The sequence below is a fragment of the Carassius gibelio genome, chromosome A18 (assembly GCF_023724105.1).
Source record: "Carassius gibelio isolate Cgi1373 ecotype wild population from Czech Republic chromosome A18, carGib1.2-hapl.c, whole genome shotgun sequence".
NCBI classification, from domain to species: domain Eukaryota; kingdom Metazoa; phylum Chordata; class Actinopteri; order Cypriniformes; family Cyprinidae; genus Carassius; species Carassius gibelio.
The window spans coordinates 14,912,870-14,922,528 of NC_068388.1; the positions used below are offsets into that span (position 1 = coordinate 14,912,870).

Sequence of the window (9,659 nt, forward strand, 5' to 3'; positions counted from 1 at the left end):
AATAAAGTCTTAATTTTTGCCATTTTTGGACCAGAATGTATTTTTGATGCTTCAAAAAATTCGAACGGACCCTCTGATGTCACATGGACTACTTTGATGATGTTTTTCTTACCTTTCTGGACATGGACAGTATAACACAGTTTCAATGGAGTGACTGAGAGCTCTCGGACTAAATCTAAAATATCTTAAACTGTGTTCCCAAGATGAACGGAGGTCTCATGGATTTGGAACGACATGAGGGTGAGTTATTAATGGCATAATTTAGATTTTTGGGTGAACTAACGATTTAACACTGGTTTTGTGACAGAGCAAAGGAAATCCGCATTCGAGCAGAGAGATTTGCGCTTGCGCATTATTTTAATGTGCTTTCACATTACAATAACGCACTCTCAGTGCTGCTTCTGAACTGCATACACATACTGTATACTCACTGCAGAAGGAGTACATGTGAACCTGTATAATATATAACAAATCTATTCCAACACCTGAGGCACCGCTACAATTAATGGGCTCTGTGAACAATGCATGGCAAAAAAGAAAAATAATTCCCTGCACACGGGGTTTATTTATATTTTTGCCATGAGTCTATACATTTTGTTACAACCTTTACTTAGTGATTATTTTTGTACTGATAGGATGTTATGGATGTGTAATGTGTGTATGCGCGGAAATGGGGCGGAAGAGAGTTATAGTAAAGTCATATTTTACATGCACGCTGTCTCCTGTACGCTTTTAATTGATAATATAACATGGTGTCAGAAGTGAACTAACCTCGCATTCCAAGCGATGACAACTATTTGCACCCGATCGGCGAGATTAAGATTTTGTAAGTGAAGTTTCGCGGATATAATTCAGACGACGCGTCGACATTTGCAGCTGCGTCACAGACACGGTGTCTGAGTGATCGCATTTGAAAATGTGCGTTCCGGGCCTGAATGTCGGTCTTTGTTCTGCTTTGTGAAACCCACCCACTGCCAGTTTACCCAACTGTATTTTGGCACCTGGGTTGCCAGTTTGCGGAAAACACAGCGCATTTCATTTCATTCATCATCAAGTGTGAAATTTAAAGGCCTATCCCATTTTTGCCTGCTAAAATGGAACTAAGTAGGCTAACTTTTACTATTAGTTTAAATGAGCTACTTTTTTACTTTTCCTTGAGTAGATTTTTAGACTGGTTCTTTTACTTAAAATTAGTCAAATTTCATTTATGTAATGGCACATTTACTTGAGTAGAATATTTTAGTACTCTTTCCACCTCTGCTTTTTACACTCAAAAAAAAGTTGTTGAACGAACTTAAAAAAATTTGAGTAAACTTTTCCACGAAATTTAATTACATTTTCCAAACAATATCGAATTAGTTTGAAATGATTTGTAGTAATCTTGTTGTACAAACTTAAATTATTTTAGTCAAGACAACAAAAAGAAAATTGGTCCATTCTACTAGATAAAGTTTTGCCATGCCTAATAGAGAAAGTTGTGTCAGGTTAACTACTCTGAATTTTGTCATGCCTACTATATAAAATAATGCCATGTTAACTACATTCAATTTGGTCATGTCTACTATATCTAACAATGCAATGTCAACTACAAACATTTTTGTCCTACCTACTAGAAAAAATTTAAATCATTACACTTATCTAACTTGATTCTACAGTTACTTCCAAATGAAAGTGAAATACATGTTCTATTACATTAAAACCTATTTACTGTATACCTATAGTCTACTCCTGTGAAGAAAGTCAATATGTTAAAAGTCAGTCCATTTAGTAAAAATCTGTATTTAAAACATGAGCACATTTAACCTTGAGTGTCTTCTTAAAACTGCAAATATGGCAATTAAACATGCTCACTAAGTTAAGAAATGACAATGCAAATAAAACATGAGCATATAAGAATATAACAAAATGTTATTTTATTTTGTTTTCTTAAACATGAGATTAAATGTGATTGAGAGACTTAATCAACTCTGCTCATCATGCAAAAATTCAGATACAACAAAAACACATGAGCATACAAGGAAATAAAACAGCATTCACAAAGGGATCCTCAAACAGCACACCCAAGTGAAGCGTTTTGTTTTCTGCGCCTGTGCTTTGGCAGACAATTTACACAAGTTCAGCTCGAGAATCATTTTTTGAAGCATCTTAAATGTAATGGATCTCCTATGGATGAGTAAGATTTAAAGAGTATATTAGTCCAAGTAGCATGGCTGTAGCCAATGCTACATTACCTAAACCAGAAAGCACCTCCACATCTTCCAGCACAATGCAGATATCTTCAGGGTCTTCTGTTGCATCAGCAAATTCATGCCTTCATCACAGAATCCCTAAAAGGTCTTCTTTATGTCCGCTTCGGTTCTTGCAGGGTCATCATCCTTTGGAAAAAAAAAATATATATAAAAATTGTAAATGTATGGCATATATATAAAAAAAAAATTATACGGCATGTTTCTTTTTTTTTTTTTTTAAATGAAAACCCCAATACAACATTAAGAAATGCGCACTCAGCTTATTTTAGACTTGTGGACCTCAATGGAATAGTTCTAAATCATTAATAAATAATGGTACAGTAGTGTAATAAAATGCTATAATGTGACACTGAAAATACACATATTTTGAGAGAAACAACAGTTATTTTTAGTGAACAACTCCACTTCCACAGCACATTCAAACCGCCACGAGCCATCTTAAAACAATGCTATGGCGTTTGGTCACCAGATCACAACCCAACTCAACACCTTTGGCAGACTGTGTTCCACTTTATAATGGAAAATACAGTGCCTCTGTCAATATCACAACAATGAATAACTATGCTACCTTAAAATCTCTAACTATCACTCAGTGACTGTTTGAAATTTTTAATTCATTTAATGACATTAACAAATTACATTTATAAAATCCAGATATTCTCAAGAGCCATTGATACTTCGGTAACACTTTAGAATGATGTCCATTAGTTAATGTTAGTTAATTCATTAAGTAACATGAACAAACAATGAACAATACATTACTGTATTTATTCATCTTTGTTAATCTTAATGAAAATACAGTTATTCATTGTTAGTTCATGCTAATTCACAGTGTATTAACTAATGTTAACAAGCACAACTTTTGATTTGAATAATGCATTAGTAAATGTTGAAATTAACAAACTAAGATTCATAAATGCTGTAGAAGGATTGTTCTTGCTTAGATCATGTTAACTAATGCAGTTAACTAACATTAACTGATGGACCATTATTATAAAATGCTACCGATACTTATTTCAAATCAATATTACTTAACTTTAACCAAAACTGGGCACAATTCAAACAACTGCTGACAGCACACCCTTCCCTCATTCTCTGAAAACGGTTGAGTTACTGAGTACAAGCTTTTTTTTTAAAATTTTAAGAACAGCGTAGTCCTTGGCACCACCAAATTGGTGCAAATCTTTGCCAAAATACAGGTTTGTGTACTTTAATTTCATCTATAAAATCATTAGTCACTTTATTTTCAAACCAACATAGATGGATGCAATGCCATTCACCTAAACGAGCGCCTTGTAAAATATATTACTTTATTACTGAACAAACGGAATGTAATTACTTTGTATGTTAAAGGTATATATATATATATATATATATATATATATATATATATATATATATATATATATATATTTGTTTGTTTTTTTTTCTCTTTAAAGTGTGACGTGACATACAGCCAAGTATGGTGACCCATACTCAGAATTTGTGCTCTGCATTTAACCCATCCAAGGTGCACACACACACACACACACACGGAGCAGTGGGCATCATTTATGCGGTGCCCGGGGAACAGTTGGGGGTTCGATGCCTTGCTCAAGGGCACCTAAGTCGTGGTATTGAAGGTGGAGAGAGCTGTTCATGCACTCCCCCCACCCACAATTCCTGCCGGCCCGAGACTCGAACTCAAAACCTTTCGATTGGGAGTCCGACTCTCTAACCATTAGGCCACGACTACCCCGTGAAGCCTGGAATTAAACTGCTGTTTTTCCATCAGGCCCAAAGTTTATTTTCCATTTCCGTCACTAATTAAAGGGATAGTTCACTTTCAAATTAAATTAGGTATGTTTTAGCTCAACTTAAGGGCATCCAAGATGTAGGTGTCTTTTGTTTTCGAAGTAGTTTACATTTTTATATTATTAGGTCAAACCGTTCTTGTCTGGGTCTCACATAATGGAGGTCTATGGTCACCACCTCAAAGAGCATGCACAGAGAAGTCCAAATTAAACAATTCCCCATCGTATGTACACATTGATGACCTAAGACACAAAACGAGCGGTTTGTGTAAGAAAATTAACAGTATTTATTTTGGTTTTATCTCCCGTACACAACCACGTCCAACTGATCTGAGTGTGCGAGTGCTTCTGGCTTAGTCTGCGCAAGCACGGAAAGCGCCGGAAGCGATCTCTCACGCGTGTACGTCACTCATTGTTTATGGTTAACCACACAATACACCACCAATCTGCACTGTCTGAAAATATAATGCAGTAACTGTAATTATTTGTTTATAATGCACCCTATAATCGTTGCAATTACAATAAACACAACACATTACTCACTCTATTGACAGCGTGCCATTGGGTCCCTCTGGCATTGGACGTCGCCTCCAGTTTATACATGGCAAACTAAACGCAACGTGCAAAACGCTGCGGCTCAACAGCGGAGGAAACTCAGGATCTTCAGTCAGGCTGGTGTGTGATACGATAATGTCCTTGTCGTCGTCTTGTAGTTGTTCCATTCGTGACAACATATGTTCTCCAGTTCTGTTGGCATCTCACAACACTTGCTACTAAAACACCACCAATTTTTAAGAGATCTCGGTCTCTGAGGTTTGAAGACGTGCTGCCGCAGCGGATGATTCCATGATCACTCCCGAGTACTTTATCTGTGTATTCTGGTTCAAATAAATATGGCTGTGACAAATTCAACGTTGTCTGTTGATATATTGAAATCGTCTTCCATTGCAATTTCCTGTACGTATAAATATGTTTAAATCTTCACAGTGTAAGTTAACACTTCGGAAATCTCTGTGTAAACCATAGACAGTAAGTGGAAACAATAAGTGCACTTTCCGTGCTTGTGCAGACTAAGCCAGAGGGCGCACACGTCACACATCAGGAAGCACTCGCGCCCTCACATCAGTTGGACGTGGTTGTGTACAAGAGGTAAAAACGATATAAATACTGTTCTTTTTCTTACACAAATCGCTCGTTTCGTGTCTTGGGTCATTAACCCCTTTGCGTGCAAACATCGCTGACGGCCCCAGTTTATTATTGTTTCACTTTCACAGCACATTAAACATCACTGTCTTACTTCATCTGGACAAACTGTGCATCAATGGAAAGTTTAAAGACTCAAGCTTCGATATTTGACCAATATTTTGATAAAACATTGTTGCAGTGACAGATATTTAGTGATTTATGTCAGGAGTGCAAAATAATAAATCCGTATTATGCCACATTTTGAATAGAAATTCATAACTCACTCATATTCAGTCACGTCAGCAGTGGTTTATTTGTGTTCACATAGACTCACTGAACAGCGTCAATAAGGATTTACAGACCAAAGATGCATATCTGCGGAGATATATGTATATATTTACTGATGTTTACTTCATATTTCTTCAGACAGAATCGTCATTTCTATTCATTTTCCACGGATTTACGCGATCAGATGATAAACAGCCTCTCCCAGCGATCTGTGTGTGCGTGCAGTAGTCACAGCTCGTGCGGTGTGTAACTCAGACTCTGATTGGGTCTTTCAAACGTCAATCTTAGAGTTTCATATCTGGACACCGCCCCATCGTGTCACATGCTTCCTGCACACTTCCTGGTAGTTATCTGGCCAAAACAACACTGAAACACCTCTGTACACACAAAATATCCGAATAATAAACCCGCGATTACGATAGTAAAGCTTGGTATGAGAATTTCTTGAGATCTGGGGCGTTTTTATAAAAAAAATCGAAAATGTACATCGGAAATGCTAACTTGTGCAGCGATGAAAAAGGCTACAAATAACATATTTTTACAACAGTAAACGACCAAATTCCACCCCTGATCGCTAAAGGAAGTTATTATAAACACTCGATCGGGGTTTAAAGTGAGTTTTGAGTAAAAGTGTATTAATAATTTCATAAATTGTCAGATGTAGCTTGATGCTAACGTTAGCACCAATGCTTCTAATAGCAGGTGCTTTTATTCTTCATAATGCATTTTTGTCTCAATAATTCACGTAAGGTCGTAAGAAAATGTTTTGTTGTATTTTTATAGTAAGACTTTTGATAAATAAGGGCTAAATGCAAAGAGAGACTGAAGTGAGATCGCTGCTTTGTTGCTTTGTAAAGCCTGAAAAACCACAATCAAGGCTAATAAAGGTGGAATAAAAACAAAAGAATAATGATAAAAGAATAATGCAGATAATGTGTCGTACCTGGCGGAGGTGTGAAAGAACCGTTTGGTGAGAACAATACAATCATGATTCGGGCAGTTTTCAACAGTGAAACATACACAAAGAGAACAGGAAAGTTTACATGTGAGATCTTACAGAGATGACAAGGGCCATAAATCAATCTGATGAGCCTTCTCTAAAAACACACATGACATGGCCTTAGAAAATATTTCATAAAATTCACAGTTTTACAGATTCGATTATGAAATTTTTTATGAAGTCTTGGAAGACTTGTGGCCTTAGCTACACTGTGTTTTCAAACTCATTTCCTACATCAACATTTTTTTAAATACATTTAAAACATATGTTTTTAATATTTTTATTTTTGTTTTTATGTTTGAGCTTATATATCTCTATTATCATAACAGTCTGAGTGATTCTGATTCCTGAACAGTAAACTTTAAAGTGTCAGCTTTGTGAACAAAGGTTGGTTATGTATCTAGTGAGAAAGAATCATGAGCAGAAACCTTTTTATTTTGGGTATGTAATTTCGGTCTCCATGCCAAAAAAGGGGGGTTACTAGTAAGGGGTTAATGTGTACTTACGGTGGGGAATTGTTTAATTTTGACTCCTCTGTGCATGCTCTTTGAGGTGGTGACCATAGACCTCCATTATATTAGTCACAGACAAGAACAGTTTGACCTAAAAATATCAAAATGGGAAATACTGCGGAAACAAAGACACCTACATTTTGGATGTTCTTGAGGTAAGCTAAAATTTAATTTGAAAGTGAACTATCCCTTTAAGTTTTGGTTCCTTGCCACTGCCACCTTTGGCGAATGGGGATGCTTGACTGATTGCATAGACACTATTGGAAGAGAGTTGAACTGGATGATGACATCACTGAATAATCAATGAACTGACTTTTTCTTAAAAAAAAACAAAACAAAAACTGTCTGTTTGCTATTGTCCTCTTGCATTATCGAAAAACAATTTTCCTGTTTAATTATGCTGCTTTGACAATGTGTATTGTGTAAAGTACTACATAAATAAAGGTGAATCGAATTGACTATTAAGAACTGTGCTTATCAAACAGGATGATATCAAGTAAACCTAAACCAGTGGCTGTGTGGAGTACAAAGGTTTAAAGAGAAGTTAACATTAGTCATTTAATTCATATCGGAGCTTTACAATTTACTCAATATTTTAAAATTAAAAAAAAAAAATTACATTAACTCTTTACCCATCAGCAGTTTTTGACTCTATACTCACCAAATACTCCATCATATTCATCTTCATTCAGGTAGATGCATAGATCATTGAGAATTCACTCTTGCTTGGTCTCCATGGTGGCACTGTAAGAAAACATTTAAGTTCGGATATTCATACATTTGACACCCTTCAATACACATCTCTGAGCCATTATGCATTTCAGAGCACTATATCAATAGCTTGTATTAAAAAGCAATATATAAAAAATAAAAAAAAAATTAAAAAGAAAACTGAAGAAAAAAAAATACTACCTGAGACACTGGCAACATCACATCTTGAATCTTTTCTCTAAACACTCCACCCTTTTTGGTAAACACTTTTAGCAGATCATCAGAGAACAGATCCAGTTTGGACATGAATTTTGGAGTGTAAAGGAAGGGTTGTGATCCGATGAAATTCATAATTTATCTTAAGACATAAGTTACAGAGGTCTTGTTTATGGGCAATTCAGCAAAGACAAAAAAGGTTAAAGTGCTACAAAGAAAACTAAATATTTAATACAGGGTCAGGGTGACAACTTATTTATGACAGAAATCATTTTCGATTATTCCTCTTGATATATTAATCGCAAGTAACAGAATAACATTAACTTACACATACAAGCGCTTGGAGAAACAAAACGTTATTAGCTGCCTACACAGACATAATGTCGGTCCATGACCATAATCTAGCTAGCAGAAGAAATGCAAAAACTCCACTTACAATTACTGAAGCAGCGAAATTTAATACTTACGTTGCTAAAACACTATTTGTTGTTTCAGACGAGAGACTCCGTGAACGCGTTGAATTCAGTCACGAGCACGTGAACTTAACAAGCGTGACTAATCTAAAGCCTTCGATTGGCTGCTGTGCGCTTTGATTGGCATCTCAATCGTTTTAACAATGACGAGCAATAAATTAAATATAGATGAGGAAGACCTAAAATATACATTTGAAACTTTGTCACCCTAACAACAGCTGAATGCAGAGTAAGAATTTAAAAGCCTAGGGGACAATTTGTCCATTTCTAATTATCGGGCGTGTCTTATGGCCCTGGTTTTATACATTAATTAATGGTACTGAAGGGTTTTCTGTTCTCTCTTGTTATGCGATGCTTCATTTTAACGTTATTTGATACTTTTAGTAAAAAAAGAAAAAAAGAAAGTCTGCACCACGTGCTGAATCCAGAAACCTAACATCAGCTACAAAAGACACACTTAAGAGCTATTTTCATACAGTGCTTATAGAAAAATAACTTTCTGGTATGCAACAAGATATTAAGAAAGCATATTTTAATTAGTTTGTTAATTAAATAAAATTAGATGGACGGTGATAGATAAGAAAAAAAAAGGCCACTTACCCAACTCACATGTTTGCTGCTGAACAATCCATCTGCATCCGTTTCCGTTGATGACGTGCATCCGGTTAAGACGAACAAAAAATATTCTTGTTGACTCAATTTAAAAAAAAATTTGTAAACCTAATTTTTTGAAAATTACATTGTTCATGTAAATATAATTACGTTGACACCATTTTTACAAAGAGTTATGTTGTATGTGCTCATTTTAATTAATTAAATTGAACAAAGAGCAAAAATCATTTTTTTGAGTGTAGACTAATATACATATATTTCTACAAGAGCTCTTTAAATTGCAATTCTGTTTTTCTCTGGAATTGTATTTCTTATATATTGGAGTGGAGATGATATTTGACGCTCACATGTTTTTAATTTTAGTCTATTTGTAAATAAATGTATATTGTTATTGTGGTCATCCCCTCAGGTATCATCTTTCAAAATGTGAATGCCACAAATATTTGCATTACTCCTATTAATGCAGAGAAATTCACTTATGACAACTCATCAAAAGTCTAACGACTTTTGGAAGATTTGAACACCTCTTTGGCATTATGTATTTCTTTATTTTCCTTTCCCCCCAATGTATGTTTGAGACTGTATCTTTGTGTTTCTGGACAATGGAGTAAAATCTGTCT

The 9,659-nt window shown here is 35.3% G+C and overlaps 1 long non-coding RNA gene across 1 annotated transcript; it reads right to left on the minus strand.

Annotated features, from left to right (window-relative positions):
* Positions 1 to 2,084: 2,084 nt before the first annotated feature.
* Positions 2,085 to 9,110, minus strand: LOC127934038 (uncharacterized). The gene is made up of 4 exons (XR_008147670.1): positions 9,028 to 9,110; positions 7,940 to 8,096; positions 7,689 to 7,771; positions 2,085 to 2,375 (listed from the first exon to the last, which is right to left on the minus strand). It is a non-coding gene; the product is annotated as an uncharacterized LOC127934038 (long non-coding RNA).
* Positions 9,111 to 9,659: the final 549 nt, after the last annotated feature.